Raw genomic sequence first — 21868 nt, forward strand, 5'->3', positions numbered from 1 at the left:
TCCTTCCAAGAGTCTGTTTTGTTGGGTGGCTTCATGAGGCTGGCAAGCACAGTGTTGTGAATGAGCCCACACAGCCCCTGGTTTATGTAGTCACGGGGAGACAGAATGAGCACAAAGCTTCCATGGTGAATACCATTTCCCCAGCAAGACAAAGCCTCATTTGAATATTTGTTCTTAGTCACTATTTGTTTTTATTCTGAGAAGCCATTAACCTCCTACTATGTCTCCATCTTTAATAATAAAAATAGCAGTGTTAGAAAGAATAATAACATTCCCCAGCAAGGCACCCTCCCCATGCATCATTCTTCATGGCTAGAAAAGACAGAAAATGACATTCCTGTGCCGGAACATAAGGCCACAAGGGCAGGTGGGGACCCAGGTGACTGAGAGAAGCTTCAAGTGTGACTTTTTGGAAATTGTCATTTCATCCAAAGAAAGTAGCTACAAGAATAAAGAGGTAATTAATTAACAAGTGACCTGGAATACTGAGTCCCTGGTCAGACCCTCATTCAAGGTACACAGATTTTTGCGACCCAGAGAGTCAGCTTAGCAACATGCATCCTAACCCAGGGGGCCAGCTTCTGTGCTGCTAAACAGCCAGCATGACTTAGAGGAGGCAGAGCTCGAAGGAAGTCGCCAGCTCCCGTTTCTCTTCTACACTCCAACCAACACCCATGCCACCTTTGATTCTGACTTTGGCCTTGTAAGTCAGTTGTGATGTGTTCATGATTCTCACACTGTTCCCTGCAAAAGCCCAGACTGCATCTACCCAGCATTTTAGTCTCCTCAGCACAGGGTCTTGTGGGTGCTGGGGACAGTCTGGAGGCAGGTGTCTGATTTCAAGATGGGATTTGATGACCACATAGATGCAGCCTCAGTCACCAAGTGTCTACTGGGTTGACCTTGAGCCATGAAATCCAACCATAGGGGCAAAAGTTTGGGATTTTGATTCCCTTGTAGCAAATAAATCCCTGTTGCACATTTCCCAAAAGTTCTCATTTGTCACCACAGCAGATTTTCTCACTAATCTCTCTTCTTCTTCTACTCAGGAAATGTGCTCCACCAACTTTTCTCTTTTGCTTTCTCAAAATAAATATTTATCTGCCCTGAATTATATCCTTCTCAATATGGGTGAGCTGGACATGGACATGAGTGCTTGCCTCAACACTTAATAGATAAGGAATTGCAGGCAGAAGCCTTCACTTGAGCCTCAGTCTCCCCATGTGTGCAGTACCCCCCACAAGCTGATGTGTGAGGGTTAAATGAAAATAATGCCTATAAAGAAAATAATGTGGTGACTGTAACAGAAAGCATGCTGTAGATATTATGCTATAACTAATAAAATTGTGTCATCAATATAGTTTGTTGTAAACAGAATGATTTACTTTTCCATGAATGTAATCTCAGCTTGCTGATGTCCATGCCTTTGTCTCCACTATTCCTTTATCTTCTTCGGTCTTTTTTTTAAAACTCCTCTCAAATGCATCTAACTTTCTCTGATTCTTCAAAAGATGTGTTCTCTCAGAGAACTCCCTACTATTCTTTTCACACTTAGCCTTATTCTGTCATGCTTCTCCACCCTGTACTTCTACTGGGTTAGAAGTATCTGGAAGGCTAGGGTATGCCATGTCCATCCCCTGTGAGAGCAATAAACTTTTGTTGAGTTGCATTATCTTAAAGTTTCCTGACATCTGTATTTGGGTTTGGGAAGAAGTTTAACTTGATCTGATTCAACCCAAGAGGATGTGATGTTGTTTTAGGCCACAGGGCATTCAAACCCCAGGGAACAATGAGACCAAGGCTTCAGAATGGGCATGGAGGTCCTGAGTGGTCGTTGTGGATGACCATGGTTTACAAAAGAAAGGAAAGTGTGGCATTTCCTCCTCTGAGAGGGGAAGATGAAGAGGATGGGATCACTCTGGCCAACTTCTCACAGCCTTCTGTTCACCCCATGTTCATAATTCTACCTAGTTCCTCAACATCAGATGGTCCTCTCCACCTAACATCCTCCTCTCCATCTCTGAGGGACCTTCCTAGGTATTTGGGAACACTCCTGTACCTCCTTACTCTTTCCCTCTCTGAATCACAGGTGACCCCATAGAACCTTTCCTATGACTTTGTAAATTGTCTCATATATTCTCCCTCTAAAGCATGGGCCCTCAGGGACAGGCGTGGTGGCTCTGCTTCCTTTACTTGATTGATGGCCAGCTGAGGATGAGTGCTCAGGAAGTGTTTGTCCCAAGACTGATGGACTGAGAGCCCCCTTCCCCCTTTTGAGGTTGTCCTCAATGATAGAGAGACTTTTTAGATGTCAGCTGTTAACAAAGGAGAAAGTTTTAAGACCTATTTTATATTATATGGACTAAAAAGGTTGAGCGTTAACTCAGTTTAACCATGAAATTTTGTTGTTTGTACACTTTTAAATAAATCTAACCCATTAAACTGTTTTGTACAAGTAGTAGCAACGATGGAAATCTGAAGTTTCTTGGACAGAACCAAGAGCAAGGGAAACCCACAAGCCAGGGCGGTCCCTGGAATTGCTGCATTGTTAGTGGGTTTACTAACTGACAGCCTGGAGGCAATCTATTTTATTAAGAGATTGAAAAATAGTTTAAAAAACCAGCATGTGAAGATTTCAATCAGAAATAGATGGGCACTTTTTAAACTGCAATTGGTTTCTAAAGAATGGGCAAGATAAGAATTGATAGAGGTGAATAGCTATCAAAACGTGGGGTAAAAAAAAAAGCAAATTGCCACCTACGTGAAGTGAATAGCTCTTGTAATGTAATGGGTTTTAAACTTTGAAATTGTTTTGGACTATGACATACATAACAGTAGAAGTCTGGATTGAGAGTGTTTATTGGTTTTTTCCAGTGGAAGATTGCCTGTTTGGTATTTGAATAATAATCTCCATATAAAAATATGGTAATGTAATTATGCTAACTAGTATTTTCTATAATTCAAGACTCTGTTTATAATAATATATCATATTTTACAGTCAGGTAGGAATCCATTTGTCCCCTCCACCTGAGCCTGGAGATAGGAAGAGGAACTTCAATATACAGTTCTCTGCAATCTGCTCCTCTCTGGAGTTAGCATTTCCTGGAAGGCGATACAATAAATCTTACCAGAATTACCTCCATTTACCACATGCTGCAAAGTGGAGATGAAGCAGATTCTTTGAAATTTTGCAGATAAACTTGCTTTGACCAAACTCACAGACGGAAACATACTAGTGTGAGAATATTAGCCAAACTCACAGGCAAAAGAAATAGGAGTTGTAAATTACTTTAGTGAAAGGAAGTAGAACAGGTCAGTTATATCTGTTATTATCCAGTGTGCTATTGAGAAATTTCTATGTGTAAAGTGAGTATGTCATCAGCTAGTATTATCCTGTCACCCATACAAGAGAACACGGATTGTGAAGTTGTGGATGGGTCTATACTGGACTATGTCCTCTTCTAAGTTGGCATTGTACTGAGACAGTTTTGACAAGGCTAGTCTGTTGTTCTTATTTTTATACTAAGAACATTAGCAATGGCGGAGCCTCAGGGACCTTCCAGTGCAAGAGTTTGCATTTGACTGGGAGACTAACCCTGAAAATAGTGATTAATGGAGGAACAGCAGCCTATCAGGTAGTGTCCAGTAGCTTGTCCAAGGGTTCTGTATCAATCCCACTCAGGTCTGTAGCCATAATAATAAGGATGAAGATACAGAAAACCAAAGTTTAAGTAAAAGTGGTATATACATTGGGAGGTATGTGGCAATCCAAACTGGTCTCCATGGCTAGTATATGGGCCAAATTTAACCTATTAAAATTTATAAGGCTAAATATAAATTCCTGTGTATAGGTTTCTCAACTCACCACCAAGGAAGCGCATAATTGGGAAGATATAGCTAAACAGTAGCCTATGGCAGGCCATAGGAGCTTAAAATGAATTGGGGCTCTATTAATAGTAATAGCATGCCCAGAGAGAGGGAGGTGGTTACCCCTCACTAAACATAACACAATTGGAGTTTGTGTTAAATTTGAGGGCACCATCTTTTAATAATGAAGTTGATACATTGAGTAAAATTCCCAGAATGGTGAATGATAAATTGAAAGAAATAAGGCTATCTATGAGAGAAGAAAAAAAGCAGTTTGTTTTCAAACACGTTCAGAAACAATCAAGTAAATGAGAGAATGGGTTTATTCTGGGTGACTCCAGAACACAGGCACAGTTCCGGTAAGTGCTGAGAACATAGACCACCTTCCCTTTCCTCAGATGACCCGCAAGCCCTTTGTTCTGGTTGTTTTTGAGCTTTCCTGCAGTATTATTGACAAATAAAAATGGACCCACGAGCCTATGCATCTCTTTGCATGTCCTCACAGCATGTGTGTGGAGGACATAGTGAGGGTGACAGTGATGGTGCCCCCTCTACAGAGGGGACAGATGAGGAGGAGGGAAACTTAGGAAAACATCACGTAAGCAGTACAGAGACAAAACCCTTCCAGTTTTGATTCCTTTTTCTCCATCCCGTCTTTTCTCCTCCCCTGCAATAGCTTCCCTAGTTTTTTCTTTGAATATAGGAGCCTTGAAAATAATGAACTGACCAGAAGGAGTGTGTTGATTCAAACCTCTTGCAGCATCCTGGTTATCTTTCTGTTTTTGTTCAACCACAGTGACAGGTGATTTGAGGTGATGATAAATCCATGCATTTAAAGCCTTGATTGCCTGAATAAATAGGTTGGATAGCTTCAGTAATTGGATAATTAAAGCAAAATGGAGATGCCAGTGGGGCCAGAAGCTGAAAAATTAGGGTGGCTGGAGAATTCATGTTGGGAAATTCAAAGCCCAAAACTATAGAAGTAGAGCAGGTAAAACCAAAAGGCACATATTCACAGCAGAAAAGTATGCAAAGGAGGAGACTTGTTGTAATTGAACTGAGATGCAAATGGACAGGAAAGACACACTTCAACTCCTTGCTTATTTTTTCCCAAAGCAAGTGATCCCTTGCTCAGGATTCCAGGGTTGGACTAGGGAAAAGACAACAGAGGGCAGAGTCCCTTTCTGAATAAGTACTTCCAACTACAGGACCCTTCCTTCCCCTCCATGATCTGTTGCACAAGCATGCATGCACACACACACACACACACACACACACATGCATTCTTTGGCACTGTCCTGTCTTTTCCTCTTCTTTTCATTTCCCTCCTGTTCTTGTTGCCTGTTAAGCAGGTCCTTAAGAACTGCAGTTGAACTCCAAAATCTGTAAAAGCCACCAGAGAGAGCACCCAGAAGATACAGCCGACACCAGCAGACTCCAAAGGAGCAGCAGAGAGAGCAGGGCCGTGGGGATGGTGCCTCCGTGTTTCCAATGGTGGAAACCCACCTCAGGGAGTGTCTTGCCAGTGGGTTTCAGCCCCGGACAAGTTCACTATGGATTTGGTGTGACCAAAGAAATGACAGTAGAACGTTCTTGGGGTGAAAGGATTATACCCAACTTTATTTCCATAGTGGCAGGTCAGTCACTAAAATCCCGTTCACTCAGAGTGAGTGCATGCAGCAAGCCGGTCTCTGCCTCTGGGCCTTTCTGCCCACACAGCCATCCTCTGGGCCTCTGTCCTTGGCATTGCCACCATCCAGCCTCTGCTCTGGTCTCCTGCAGCCCTGCCACGGTGTCACCCAGAGCACTGGGAAGGGTTCTTTATATAGAGTCAATAATGACGCATTGCCCACAAGTGTGCAGTGAAATAGCCAACCAGGGCCAGGTGAGAATCCTGGCCACAGGAACCTTCATTTTATCCACAGGGAGATAGTCATTCATCCAGGACCCGTTGCCAAACAACAAAGTTATTTTCTCCTCCTGCTGATAGATGTGCTTCCTGCAAAGAGTCTTCTCATCTGGGAGCTGGCACATCTGCTCCAGTCCTGAACCACCCCATCTCTTGAGGTCCCTGTCTGTCATCTCCCCATGCACACCAACCTGCGCTGAGATGATGAAATGCTCAGCATGCAGAAAGAACCCGACCACGGGCCTCCCAGCCTCCCCAGCACCAGCAGGCCAGCTGCCATCATGTGCTCAGCACTCGCTGTGCCAGACACTGTGCTGAGCACATCATCAGTAGCTTAACCCTCAAAATCACCCATTTTCTCCATTTTATTGATGAGGAGATTGAGACTTGAGAAGGATGATTAACTTCCTGGAGGGTTAATAGCTCCCAGAAGGAAAATTCACACTCCCACAGAGAATAAAAGCTGTGCTCTGAATGTCTGTGATGCCCTGCTGCCCTCCAGGGCTTGGGGATTGCAGGTTATAAATATCCCCACACCTTTGACTTCCTATTGCCCCTCTGTCATCAGTCATACATCCAACAAAACACTTATTGGGCACTTATTATGTATGAGGGCCCGTGTCAGGCACGCCAGCTATAGAAGTGAGTGGCAGCATGGTGCCCTCAAGAACAAGGAGCAACTAAAGGACGTTGAGCACATATAAAATGTACTCAATTCTTTGCCTATGGTAGGTGCTCAGTGCGTATTTGGTCAAATAAAATCACTGCAATTAAACCTCCAAGATCATTCTTTGGAGACTAGGCAGCAAATCAGCATTTCACTGCACAACTGGCTGAGGCAGGTCCAGGGGAGGCATGGGTTTGGGGTCAGGGGGCAGTTATTACTTTTATTACTATTGAAACCACAAGCCTGCCTGGAAAAAAAAAATTCTTGACCCCACAGTTAAGAAGATTCACCTCCTCTTATCTGGATCTACACATACAAACTAGTTTGACAGATTTCAGGTGCAAGTTTAAAGAAAGGCTCTGTGTGTGCCTGCACACATGTGTTCATGCATGTGTGTGTGCAAGAGAGATTTTTGTATAAGACTCTGATTGTTTAAGGAGATTGATAACAGACGAAGCAACCGCTTAAAGGAAACCTGTCCTGCCAAAGGCTAAACAATACTATTTCCCTTGGATGACATACTGCAGACTGAAAACCAAGAGTATGTATCTTAGTGATCTAGCAAGTTAAGTTAAAGATTCATGCCTGTCCTGTGAGAGCAAAATGGACAGGAACACCAATGTCCTGATGCCTAGAAGGCAATCTAGTACCAACGAATTTACCTGGCTAAGAACTTAGCCTGGGGCTCTGAGGGACACACGTGCAGTTCATTACTGCCCCATGCTAGGCACAGGGCACTTTCCATACTATATCTCCTTTAATTTTCCCAATGACCCTACGTAACCCCAATGTTAGCTGGCAGCTTTAGCATCTCAAGATCAGGTGAAAACATTGCAGACCTGGTATTGAAACAGCAAAGGTGCCTGGTTTGCTTGTCAGATTCCAGCATGTCATTACTTTGAATTAGAATAAGGGATTTAGTGTTCAAAGTGTTCTGTAAAGAAACTACTTAGTCTCATGCTGTCTGTATTTTCCGGGATATTTTCCTTTGCTTTTCTCTTTGAAAAAATGCCAATGAGCAGCTATTCCTGGAGCATCTTGGATGTGTTTGGCACCGTGGTAGGTGCTGGGATGCGGGGTTGAACACGGTCAACCTGGTTCTTGCTCCTGTGATGCTTAGAGTCTGGTGAGGGAGAGATGCCAGGTAAATCATTCTGTCTAATTAGCTAAATCATTATAGACTGGTCTCTGCTCTGCTGGGCTAAGAAAAAACAGAGCAGAGTTCTGCCTACACCTGGTAGAGTTTTAAAGGAGATGGCACCATATCCACACCGGCAAGTGTTGTGGGATGGGGGAGTGCCCAGGAATCATGGTGTGGGGGAACCCAAAAGAGAAGAGACCACTCTGGGAGAAATGTGGTGCCAGCTCCCTTTATTCCTGGAGAGCCTCCCCCAGGCTCTGCCTGGCACAGAGCAGTCCTTGGACACTCGGTGCTTTGTTCATAAGCAAGACTATTCCCTTACAAGGGAGTCATTCAGCTTTGGACAGCTAGTTTCAGTGCCCGGCAACTGGTTTAACTGAATCATTCACTTCTCGATGAATTACTTTGGCATTATTTAAGCCCAGTCATAATATTTGGGTTCACAGGAAGCTAAAGAGTGACCTTTGTAAGTTGATCAAATCATAAAACAAATGAAAATGGATGGCTAGGGCTTCCAAAGGGGCATGAAGATAGGCCTCCTCTAGGCAGCTCAGCCTGAGCTTCTTCCCATGCAAACACAGTGTGGATGAAATGAAAACTCCTGTGGCCAGGATTCTCACCTGGCCCTGATTGGCTAGCTCACTACATACGTGTGGCAATACGTTGCTATGGACTCTATATAAGAGCTCTGCCCAGTGCTCTGGGCAGCACTGTGGCATGGCTGCAAGGCTGCAGGAAAGCAGAGCAGAGGCTGGAGTGGTGGCAGCGCCGAGGACAGAGGCCCAGAGGAGGGCTGTGAGGACAGAGGGGCCCAGAGACAGAGACCGGCTTGCTGCGTGAGACTCACTCTGAGTGAACGGGATTTTAGTGATTGACCTGCCACTATGGAAATAAAGTTGGATATAGCCCTTTTACCCCAAGAACATTCTATTATCATTCCTTGGTCTCACTGAATCCATAGTGAACTTGCTCGTGGCTGAAACCCACTGGCAAGACACACAGTTTTCAATAATTTTTTTTCCAAGTCTTTTCTTTCTGTCAGCCATCATTTCATGCCAGTCTGGATTAAGTCCAAAAGTGTTGCTCTATAGCTTTTGCTGACACATACATTCACTGAATCCCAATGGCTGTCCCCTGACACTGTCTGCCCCCAGCCCCCACGCCCAGCCAGGCCCACCCATGGGCTCTCACTCAGGTCAATAAGAGCTGAGAAGGTAGGTGTCTGGGATTCCAGCGTCAGACCCGGGTTTCCTTTCCTCCTCACCAGCTGAGCTGTTGCAGCTTACTGGAAATGAAAAGGGTTCTCTGAGCATCAGACCATGTGGTCCCTTCAACAATTCAGTGGGAGGTGAACTTGGTAAGCCTAGTAAATGGGACATGACCCTACAAGAAGGCAGGGTCGGGAGACCACAGCCTTCAAAGTACTTTCCCTCTGTGGGAAACAGAATTCTAAGGGTGAATTCTCTTAGTGTCTGACACTGTCACTTACTAATTGTGTGACATTTGGCAAATTAGCCTCTGGAAGCCTTCACTTTGTCATCTGTAAAGCCCTTGGATCAACCCAGGACACAGAGACATTGTGCAATACAGGACAACAGTTGTGGTCATTGTTACTTAGAGTCTTAACCGAGAGTGTGCCACAATTGGAGGACCATGGCCACTTCGAGTCCTTAGGTCTCGGGCCGACAATGCCCTGGGGCTCAGGGATGGATTCCTATCTGTCTGGGAGAATAAAGAACTTCCTTTCTGAGGAATGTCAAGACGGCCTCGTTGGTGCCGCACTGTTTCAGTCTGGCACAGCCCCCCTCCCTGTTTCTGGTCTGCTTTGCCCGGCCTTTTGGCTGTACTCATGGTCTGCTACCACTTACCCGCTTTTGCCTGCCCCTGGACTGTCCCTTCTGAGGGACAGCCATGCCTCCTCCTCTTTCACTTCAGCTTTCTTCATCTGCAGCCTAGTCACACCAGTGTTGTAGCCCAGTGGTTTGGAGAAATAACAGGATATAGTTTTACATAATTTCTCAGCTTGGGAAATGCTGAGAAGAGGCCCCTTCTTGCAGAGACCCCAAGGATAAGGGTGCAAGTCCCCTTCTGCTGAGGGCCACTAGATCCAAGTGGTTCCGAAATGGAAACACATGCAAGCTGGCTGCCCTGGGGCTCCTCTTCTCCCTGCCCGCTCAAAACCCTGAGGCAGGGATGCTGTAGCTGCTGAGGCAGGGCCACCATGGATCTTGGCTTCAGGACAAATGGTGGATAAGGCTTCTGAGGCTTGGACCACTAGTGCTTAGTGCTGGGTGGATGGTAAGATGAGGAGGCCCTGAAGGAATCTGGTCTGTTTGGCTTTGGCAAAAGAGCCAAGTTTAACTTTCAGAAGCATGTGTGTGTTTGAAGGCTGCATGGATGGATGCCAGGTGGCAGGAGAGCCCTCTGACCACAGAGACCAGGGCTGAGGGAGCATTTTGGATTTAAACCTGACTTCCCTTCCCATTCCTGGTGAATTTTAAAATTCACCTTTGAAGGCTGTGGTCTCCAGACACTGCCTTCTTGTAGGGTCATGTCCCATTTAATAGTATGAAAGCATACACTGTATTTTGGGGCCTCAAATGCACTGCCAAGGTGAAACAAAAATAATAAAGTTAAAATTAAGATCAAAATGAGAAAATTTATTTTTCTGATGCTAGCCCTAGGCATTTGATTTGAGGATGTGCTAATTGCTGAAGGAGGAGAAATGTGGGGCGAAGAAAAGGTGCACCTCAGGGTTCTGAGTTAGTGATGGGGGTGTAGACTGAGAGATTTGGCTCCCAGGCTGAGAGAGAAAGAAGGTCCATTACATCTGGCTTGAAATGAAGAGAAAATCAATGCTTTTTATCCTTTACCACCACAGACTCCCAAATAAAAGCAGCAGAGCACACTAAGTTTGAATCCTAGCTCTGCCCCTTATCAGGCATGTGATGTTAGGCAAGTTACTGAACCTCTCTGAGCCTCAGCTTCCTTGTCCATAACATGAAGAAAATCATGTGCTAAGGCTTTGTATTGGTTTGCTCGGGCTGCCATAACAAAATGCCGTTGACTGGGTGGCTTACAGATATTTACTGTCCTATGGTTCTGGGAGCTAGAAGCCTGAGATCAAGGCATCAGCTGGGTTGGTTCCTTCTGAGGCTGTGAAGGAGAAGCTGGCCCATGTCTCTCCCCGAGCTGCTGGAGGTGTGGTGCCATTCTTCGGTAGTCCTTGGTTATGCAGAAGCTTCACCAGATCTCTTATTTTCATCTTCACATGGCAACATCTCCGTGTGTGTGTCTCTATGTCCAAATTTCCCCTTTTCATGAGGACAGTAGTCATATTGGACTGGAAGGTCCACCTATTTCAGTTTGACCTCATCTTAACTGATCATTTTGTCAATAACCATATTTCCAAATGAGTCACATTATGAGGTATTAGGAGTTAGGACTTCATCTGAATTGGTGGAGATCAGCAGGGACACAATTCAACCCATAACAGAATTGTTATAAAAATAAAAAACTATGACATGTACATAATGTTCTTAACAGAGTCCCCAATACAACGTAAATAAATGTTCAATAACGGAAGCTGTGGCTATTGTTATTTTTTGCTAAACCTTCATTCACTAAAGATTTATCTTCAGCTAGGCCAGATCACTGGGAATAAAATCATGTCCTATATACATCAGAACATCATCTAAGTTACCCAGGATGAGTATGTCCATGGAAGGTGGGGATGCTAGGTTGTAGGAAATTTTAGGCTATGTGCACACCTTGTTAATACATGGGCCAGCCATACTGGCAGACATATGGTTATATATGTGTATGTCTTTAAACTATATAGAAAGATCTTTGCTCCAAAATCTAAACCCCCTGAAATTTAGCCATGAGATTCATCTAGATTAGTTGCTAGTGATTTAGATATCATTTTGAATGAAGGTATAAGGCATTCTCCTCTTTGCTTTGAATATGGGTCTAGGAAGAAAGATGAGGTCTTTCCAGGGCCTGGCCCTCTGGGGAGAAAGTAGGTCTGAGTATCAGTATGAGACTCCTGGGAGCACACCCAGTGAGTGGGTCACCCAGAAAAAGCACAGTGACCCATACGGAGGAAGTGAAAGGACAATAAGGTGACTGTCATCAACTTTGCAAACTTGCCTCTATTTTAAACAAAGGAGGTATGGTTCCTCTGTGAAACGATCAGCAGGCTTTTGTGCATGTTCTGTAGACCCCAAGCCCCTGTTCCAGGGTTTTCTGTGGTGCCAGCAGTAGTCATGATGAAAAGATGAGTCAAGAGCATTGGACTAGGAATCCGAAGGCTGGCATGCTGCCCCTTTCTCCACAGCAACTTCGCTGTGTGACCTTGGACAAGATTCTTCCCCTCTCTGGGCCTCGGTGGCTTCATCTGTAAAGTGAGTGGCTGGACTGCCTTCTCTCTGTGGACTCTGCTGGCCTGACAGTCTTTGATATACTGATCTTGACTCAGGGCCTGCTCCAAAGTCAATTAGAAAGAAATTCTCCTGAGTTATGAGTGTGGTGAGCGTAGGTTTCTTCTGCTGGACTGCAGCTCTGCTGAGGTTGTGTCTCCATATCAGTCATCTCTGGAAGGGAGGAAAAAGAAAGAAAGATCATCTGCCTGTATTAAAACAGGAAAGAGAGCAAAGTGCCATCTGAAGGGAAGTGCGGAGCAGGCTGGCTCATGCCCGTGTTTGAAGCATGGAAAGGCACTTTCCCTGGAATGTGTGAGTGAATATGATGAGCAAGCCTATTTGATTAAGCAGCATGAAACTGGCAAGCCAGCATTCTCTATGTTTTGTTTTGCCTAATGGCTGTAATCAGAAATCACGCCATCTCGTCAAAAGTGGGAGTGGGAGCCAGTGATGAGGCCGGCAGGTAGTTGTGCCTCTGCAGCTCTTTTGAAGACCCCTCCTCACATCTCCCCAGAACCTACAGGATTTGAGAATGTGAAGGGGTCTCTGATGAAGTCTCCACCAATGGGAAAGTAATTGGATCACTTTGTCAAGTCAGTTAACAGCTCATCGGTTCCATTTCCTTTCGTGAATTTGGATTAGATAGCCAGAACCTAGTAGAGTGGCTGGCACCAAGATACATGCTTCAAAAATATTCATTAAATGAATTAATCAGTGGGTGAATGGAACAAGTGAATGCATGAATAATGGATGCAAACCTGACAGGTAAGGGGGAATGTACAGATGAAATTTTAGCTCTTTGTGTCAGATTGACATAATTTTTGAGAGGACATTAGTGATGTGGGACCCAACTGTTGGTTCCTCAGTGATAAAAGATAAAGATGCCTACTTTGGAGCCCTAGGTCTTTTCCTCACTTGCTGTGCAGTTAAGGAAGTTGCTCAACCTATCTGTGCTTGGTTTTCATCTCTAATGTGTGGATACTACTAGTACCAACCCAGGTCAGAGGAGTGGTGGGTCCACCTAGAGAATATGTGTGAGCACTAACTGGACTTTGTAGCACAACAAACTACTGATTAGGCTGGATGAGAATGGAGTTGGCCCTGTGTGTGTACCACTTGGCAGTTGCCTTTGTGGCATGATTTCTAAAGGTGGATGAGGCTCTTTGCCCCAACTATCATCCCCCTGACCTCTAGTGTGCTTAAAATTTCTACTCTTAGAATTCCATTTTATCCAAATTAATGCCTAGAGAAGTTCCTTTGGCAGCATAAGTTGCATGAGAAGGTGAACACATTCACCCATGAGCCACTAGTTATTCCCCAAACTTCAGTCTACCTTCAAAACCCAGGGCAATATCATAGCCATTAATGCCTAGGCTCTGTAGTCACTCATTTAAAATCTAAGCTATGCTATTTACTAGCTGTGTGACCTTTGGCAAGTCACTTAACTTTGCTGAATCTCAGTGTTCTCAATTGTAAATGGTTAATGATATTTGCTTCTTGATGTTATCATGGGGTTAAGATGAGATAATGTACATGATCTCTTTGCATATATCACTCATACTCAGTTAAAGGGAGTGATTATTATAATACAATTTTTGTCCCATTGAGGGAGTTCATAAGAACATTGTTATGAACTAAATGCTTGTGTCCTCCCAAAATTATGTGTTGAAGCCCTAATCCTCAGTGTGATGGTATCAGGAGGTAGGGCCACTGGGAGGTAATTAGCCACAGAAGAGGTCATGATGGTGGAACCCGCATGATGCATTTAGTGTCCTTAAAAGAAGAGGAAGAGACCAGAGTTCTCTTTCTGCCATGTGAGGACACAGCAAGAATGAGCCTGTCTGCAAGCCAGGAAGGGAGCCCTCACCAAGAACCGGATCTCAGACTTCAGTCCCCTAGAACTGTGAGAAATAAAGTCTATAGTCCGAGCCACCAAGTCTGTGATATTTTGTTACGTCATCCCAAGCTGATTAAAGAAACCATGAACAGCAATTCTCAAAGATTTCCAACAATAGCAGCATCACTGAAACAAGTTGCAGCTCCTAAAATGACCACTGGCAGGACACCCCTCACCCTCCCCACCTTCCACAGACCAGTGGCCTTTGATGGGCCTGCGCTGCAAGTGCACACTGCTGGAGTGAGGAGAGTCCGGGAAGGTCCCTTGAAAGAGATGGTCTCTAAATGGGGTTCAGAAAGATGAATGGGATGGGATGGGAAATGGGGAGAGAGGTCATTCCTGCTTCCCTGTGATTGCTGCCATTTTTATGAGCCTCTCGCCTCCTGTTTACCCCACTACTGTCCTGCTCCCCACCCCCCACCCAACCTTGTGCCAAAGGGAGCCTCCTTCTTTGGAAACATCTGTCTTCAATTCACTCCTTTGCCCTGAGCATTTTGTTGTTCAGAATGCTGGGAGGCTGTGCCCTGCGTCTTGTCCCCTGGTCTGTCATGTCCCCTGGGAGATTCCTCAAGGAGGACACACCAAGCTAGACGATGCAAGAGCATGTGAATCCTAGTCATTTGCTGGTTTTAGAGATCATCTCTCTCTTTTGACTAGAACTTAGTCTTGCCTCTTTGCCCCAAGGTAAATTTGAGGATACTGCAAAACCAGATATTCACCTTCGCTTCTCCAGGGGAAGGTGGGGTCCAAGAAGAGCCAAGAAACAGACACACACAACAGCTAAATGCAGTACCGTATCTGGGTTGCAGCACAGAAAAGGGTTAAACAGATTTTCTTCTCATATCTTTTTGAGATCGTTTTATAGCTCCAATCTCAAGGGAAATGAGCAGTTTGCACATTTACCGTTTCCTATCATTCGACCATCTGTAGGCACCACCTTTCACAAAGAGCTTATACGTTAACTGGTCACTTTATCATTGGAATATATTTGGAATATCAAAAACCAGCTGTTACAAAGCTATAAACTGGAGACTTTATTACATATTGTTGATCATTACTCTAGTATTTGGAGATTCATAATGCACGGACTTTGAGATCTATCTGTATTGCCAAGGAGGCCAAAGTTTATTTCCCTAATAATATGCAAATGGGGCCTTTATACCAGATAATGAATAATCACTTTAGATTAAAGGCTGAATTTTCTTTTAGTGGTACTGGCAGTGCAGCCTTTTGCATGCAGTTAATAATTAATTTAAAGAATTACCACTTCAGTGAGCCCTGCTTACATTATTTATTAAGTGTAATTAAAGTATTTATTAGTCAAGTAATAAATGAGGGACAACCCCCAGCACCTTAACAGTGTTGTAAAATAATCACAGACCATGTTTATCTGCAAAGCAAGACTGAGTGTGGCTGGAGTGTGTTAACAGATTATTTGTGATCCTTTGGTGTGTTACCAGTATACCTCAACAATGGGTACGTGTCTGGCATGCCCACCTGCTTCCAGGGCTTGGTTCATTCTATAGCAAACGAGTGCCTTGGCTTTTTATCATTAATCTGTGTTTGTTTATTGAGAAACAAAATAAAGGGGATTTATTGGTTCAAGCAAACACCTCCTGTCTACCACGTTCATTGCAACTCAAAATGGCTGATCCAGCATTGCCATTTTGGAATTTCTTGAAGGACTGCTGAAAGCATTACCTATAATTAAGATGATTATACAAATTGTCTGAACCAGGGCAGTTTTGAGAATGAAATAATAGGTAAATTGAGAAGGTCCTAGGCAAACCAAGACTGAACCTTGGGTTGCTTTCACCAGGCTATGGAAATTAGAATCACCTTCTACCCCTAAATGCCACTCCCCATATAAGGTTCTAGATAAAACCCTGGACCCCGGCCTTCCCTCAATTTCAGGCATCTTTGGGCTGCCTGCAGTCTTCCCCAGGAAATCTTTCCTGGTCCCTCCAATCAGACGTGATCACTCCTTCCTCTAACTCCCAGCACGCTGCTCACACCTCTGCTGGTATATAATTCAGAGGCTTGTGGTATCTTCATATGTGCATTTATTTTTAACTTCACTCCATGAAAAGATTGCAAACTTTTTGAGGAAAGAGATCATACCTGCATATTTTTGGTTCTTCCATTATTCTTATCTTGGTGCCTCACTGAAAGCATGTACATAGTAAACATTTACTAAGTAGATTTTATACTTGGGAAGCACCATCCCTTGTCTTCCTACTCAGGAGAGAGGGTAAAATTTCAGTCCAAGATCACTGACCAGAATCCATAACTGAGCAGATGGTCCTGTGGAGTGGACATAAGCAGTGGAAGGGGCCACCAGCAGGCAGCCAAGCCAAGGCCATTCACTTCTGCCATGGAAGTCACCTGAGAGTCAGAGTACTTGCATGTCAATGAACAAAGTCTCAAGGCCCACTCCAGTCAGACCAGTGACTTGTTGGCCCTAGAGAATCATGCTCAGCCTTTGCTCTCTGAGTCCTTGATCTGGAAAGTTCTCCATCCTATGTGCTCTGAAAAACAAGGATAAAATCTACCAAAGTGTATACAGGTTAAGAGACTCTCCTAAGATTATTGAGATAATTGGCACATTTCTGCAAATCCTACCTCCTCATCTAGGTGAGACCCGCCTACCTTATGTTCCACCTCTCCTCAGAAGCCTTTTCCTGACCTCCTCTCTGACTGTTTAAAAATCAACACTATCCAACCTTCTCATTTCAACCCTTGTGCCCATGGGCTGCACTGCTTCATATACACAAACTTCCAACTCTCCAGGAAGGATGATGCCGTCTCTTCTTCTACTTTCCCCACAGTGCTGGGTGCACAGAAAGTGCTCAGCGAGTGAAGGAAGGGGGCCAGACCTCACGTGGTTTTCCCTGAATGCCTCCCTCCCCTGTCTGCCTGCCTCCACCTTCACTCACTTCCCAGGATCCCACCTGAAAAGCACTGTCACTTATCAAAAGACACTGCGGTATTAAAAAGGAAAGGAAGTGATGTGGGGTCAAAGCCAAAGGGGCTGAGTGGCAGTAGTAGAAGCAAACCCAAAGAGTCAGACTTCATGTTTTAATCATAGCCAACACTGCTGAGCCCAAACTTGTGGGCTTATAAATTGATTTGTCTTTGGACCCCTTTACAGAGCTGTTCCTAGGCGACCGACAGGCTGGCCATATATCATATGTGCTGGGGCCTCGTGCTGTGGCAGCCTGCTCCTGACCTCTTAATCAAGCCGACTGCTGGGGCACCGAGAGGAGATGGGCGATCACTTATGGAAACACCCGCTGGCATCGGTCCCACAACCATCTGCCTGTCTCCCTCTGGTCAGACTGACTGTCTGCTAATGCCCCCTTCTCCTGTGGGCCATTTATATATTTCCCCACCCTTTTTCTTTTTTTAAGTGGAAAACAAATAGCATTATTGCACGTGCTCTGCTTGGCTACAGCCGTGAATCACAAAGTTGGAAATCAGTCCAAGACAAGACATTCTCTGCTTGGCTGCAGAGAGGTCCAAACTGCTGATCGAGCCTCCTCTGATCTTTGGTATTTTATTTATCTATAAATTTGTCATGGCCCTTTTAGGAAACGTCTTGCTGTTGTGCATTTTCCCCACTCTTTTTGTTTCCAAAGGGAAGGGGCCTTTGCTGTAGTCGTAACCTGGGGTCAACAGTTCTTCTTGGCCTTGACAGAGATAATCAGTGTAAAGACAATATGTGAGAATTGCATGCAGCTGGCAGCAGCAGGGATGGGAGACAGGTAATAGAGGTTTGACATAATTCGCCTTGGCTCTTCACTGCTTACCAAAGTCAGTGATAGATCACAGGTAATGAGCAGAAGTGGATGATCCTGGGGTGGCACCCTTGTTCCACCATCATCATTGTGCTGCTCAACTAGGACTGAATGAGTGCCATTGGGGAGGATAGCACCATGCCCTCTCAATAGGAAACACATAATCCCTAGATCTGCCATCCCTCTATCTGTTTCTGCATAGCTAGATCTGTCCCTATATCTAACATTCTGACAGTCAGTTAAGCATCCAATCAACAAGTCAATATTGACAGTATCCTTTATGCCTTTCTTAGTTTCAGTTCCCCCAGAACCAGACCCTGAGATAAGGATGTGTGTACAAATTGTCTAGTTGGGAGTTACAGTTAATGCCAGGAAAGAAGTGAGGAAAGTCATACAGGGAGGAAAAGACGGTGAATAAAGGTGCATCATTTATTTTACCAGCTACTGCTGTGGGCCACTGGAGCCTAACTCTCGAGGAAACTCTGGGAAATTATGTAAACCACATGGCTCAGAATCATTGCAAGGAGTGAGGGAGCTGGGTGTTTATACAGCAACTCCCCAGAGTCCTTGGTTTGAGGGCTTTTGCTGGAGGGTAACTCTGAAACTCCGGCCTGCCATGTATAAATACAGCAAGCTTTCTCCTACTGAAGGTAGAGGAGGGAGAGCCCTCAGCCCCAGAAGTGCAGATTCTGGTAGTTGTAAGGTGGCTGGAGCCCACTGAAGGGTCCAGGGGATAAGGGTGGAGCCCTGGAAGCACCTCCTACAAAAACAAAAAGCTCCTCCCCAAATGAGGAGCTTCTGGGGAAGCCAGAAGCTAGCTGAAGGTACCCATTCTATGTTCTCCATGCAATCAGTCTGGAAGGATAAAACTTCCAAAGCAATCCAATAACTAAGCACTAAGTGCCATAGTAAACACTGAGAAAAATAGAAGTTCAGGGGAAGGAAAAATAACTATCCAGCCAATAGGAAAGTTCAATTTAGGATTAAATTAGGACCGGGAGAATGGGTAAGATTTAAATTATGAAAAGGAGGGAAAGGAAGATTGGAATAAAATTATTCATTCCCAAAATAGGGTATATAATTCAAATTGAAAAATAAATAATCAAATTAAACCCAGGGAACTCTTCCCTCCTATTCCTGTTCACATTATCACCTTAGAGATAGTTTACCTGTACCCACAATTGCACTACAGTAAGCCATTTTTAGTTTCTTGGCATCTCAATCCAATGGTCAAAGATTTGGATCAGTTGACTTCTAAATTCCTTTCCTATCAGAGATTTTAAGAACCATGGGTTATCAATAAATTATACAAAAGACCAATGACATTCTATTTTGAAAAATCATTTTGCTGATGTGAATATATGCCTTCTGATTTATCTACCCATTCAGCAAACCACACCTCATTTAACCAGAACCCTTTAGGATTGGTGGGGGTTCATTATTTGAAGGGTGGGGACAGCTGGGGAGATGTCTGATGACATGTCCCTTTGACAGAGGGCAGCATACAAGTATAAGAGATATTCTTGGCTGCTGGTTTGACCCTCAGTGGGAGACAAGACAGTACTTGTGTTCAGTGGAGAGCTTGGACTCAGAGAAGCCTGGGTTTGAACACCAGGTCTGCCATTTACCAACTTTGTGACTTTGGCAACTTGACCCCTGGAGGCTTCAATTTGCTCATCTCTAAAATGGAGGTGTTATTTCCACTATCAGAGTTGTTACAGGAATTAAAGTTAACAAGGACAGTGTCTGTAAAGTATGTAGCCCCGAGTTTGAAACACTTCAGAATCCAATATACAATGATAATGAAAATAAGTGTTTTAAAACAAAATACCTAGCATATTATCTGCAGTCATCAAAGTGTGCCTACCCTTCTGGTTTTAGCACTTCTTATCGCTTAATTTTATATACTACATACTAAACCATTGGATTATTCATATCATGTATGCATGAGATGGGAATTTGATTTCTGGCTGGAGACCTTGCATTTTAGTCTATACATACATTTTAAGTTCAGGAAAACAGTGCAACAGATAAGGAATCAAAGTTTAGGTTAAAACCATAAAAATGAGAGTTCTGGGTTTTTTTTAAATCTGACATTAATTTTATGAATGGTTTATTTTTCTTTTCATTTCATTTTCTCTCCAACCCCATCAACTAGGAAAAAAAAGCCGTCTTTGTGAGTACTGCTCCAAAGTAGCTACTCTGCAGTACCAGCAGGAGGTCACAATTCAAGGCCATGAGGGGCTAAGAGTCTGGCCAGACAAGGGCAAGGTTGGACTATGAAAAATGGCTACAGGGCAAGGAGTAGGAGCTATGAAGCATAGCTGTGGTCTGCAATGGGCCTGGGGAATTCTTCCAGCAGCATCAGACACCATCAGAGAGTAGGGCATAAGCGTCTTCCTCCTTTGCAGTGGTCAGGAGAGGCCCACTGCTGCAATTGCTTGGGTGTTGGCCCAACCCAGGGCTCATATACTAACAGCCTCTCCTTGGCTGTGTTAGAGAGTGAGAGGAGGAATTACAGATCATGGCTCTGGGACAACTGCTACAACCAGGACTGTCCCAGGCAACTCAGGACCTGCAGCCATGAAGCCCTGGTGGTCTCTTTCCTTTTCACTTAGAGTCAGACCCAATCTCTCAGCCCCACTCTGCCTGGGAAGTCGAGCCAGCGGTCTCCAAAGCTCCCTCCCACCCTATTTCTCTTCCTTAGGGACGGATGTCCAGAGCTCCTCTCTGCCTCTAGATGTGTCCATTGCTCTCCAGCACCTCCATCCCAGTGCTGGGCCAAGGCGGAGGAGAGAGGGCACTCACTTAGGGCCCAAAATTGAAGGCAGTGCCGAAAAGCTCAGTAATCAAGATGGATCATATTTCAATACAATGGTTTTAAAAAATCAAAATTTGTGCAAAAAAAATCCATTATGAGCAAAATATCCAGATTTTAAATAAAAGCAGGATCAGTAGCAGTGCCGTGCCAAGCCATACTGGAGCCCAAAGCAAAAGGAAAACCAGTTATACTAACCTTGTCTTTAGTTAAGGTCTTGGTGTTTCATTCCTTATGGATCTTGGCATTCATTTTCATTTTTTAAGGTATTGCATTAAATTATTGTTTAGCTTGCTGCAGGAGTTTTTGGCACCTCCTTTGATTTTGTACCTGAGGTTAGCACTTCACTCTCTTCACCCTAATCTAGGCCCTGAATTCTGCATAAATAACAGTAGCTGCCACTCCCCCAAGCACTTGGTGGGAAACTGGCCCTGGGCTAAGTGCTATGCTTGTTTGATCTGTACAGTATCCATGTGTGGTAGAGACTCCATCACACACGCTCTGCCTTCACAGTACTTCCTTACAGAAATCTGCCCTCTTGGTGATCCAAAACTCCCAAGTCAAATTCCACTTTCATATAGAATTTTAAAAGCTTAAAACTGAAAAGACCCCTTGAAACATTCTCATCGTCAGTTTTTATTTTTCCCTTGGGAATCCTAATGCATATCAGCGTGGTTAAGTGACTGGCCCAGGGTCACACAGCTGCTGATACTAGCATCCATTCATTCATGAACTCAAAAAGTGTTGACTGAGTATCTCCTATGTCCTCTGTTGTAGACACTGAAGAAAAAGAACAGAAGAGGCAATGTTCCTGCTCTCATGGAGTTTATATTCTAGTGTAGGAAAGCAGTTAGTAAACAAATACAGACCCACATGTACTCATATCAGACAAGAATAACAGCTATGAAAAAATTGAAGAGGAGGGCAGGGAAAGAGTGAGTGAGAAATGGGTCTTATTTTATGTAAGATGGTCATGAAGGGTAGGTGGCTTTGAGCAAATTCCTAGAGAAGCTGAAGGAAAGAGGATGCTATTGTGGATGGAATGAGGGTGGTAAAAGCTAGTTCTAGGACTAGGTTTCTCCACTTCATCACTATTGATTTATGAGACTGGAAAATTCTTCACTGGAAGCCGAGGGGGGTGCCCTGTGCTTAAGATGCTTAGCAGCATCTCTGGCCTCTACCCCTGATGCCAGTAGCACCTCCCTTCTGGTGTGACAACCAAAAATGTTTCTGAACATTGCCAAATGTCCCCTAGAGGGTAGATTTATCCCAGTTAGAACTATGGGTCTAGGCAAAGTAAGAGCCAAGTTCAAAGGCTCTGAATGTCAGACTCCCCGCAACTCAAAGC

This window comes from Manis pentadactyla, chromosome 6, assembly GCF_030020395.1.
Source record: "Manis pentadactyla isolate mManPen7 chromosome 6, mManPen7.hap1, whole genome shotgun sequence".
NCBI classification, from domain to species: Eukaryota; Metazoa; Chordata; class Mammalia; order Pholidota; family Manidae; genus Manis; species Manis pentadactyla.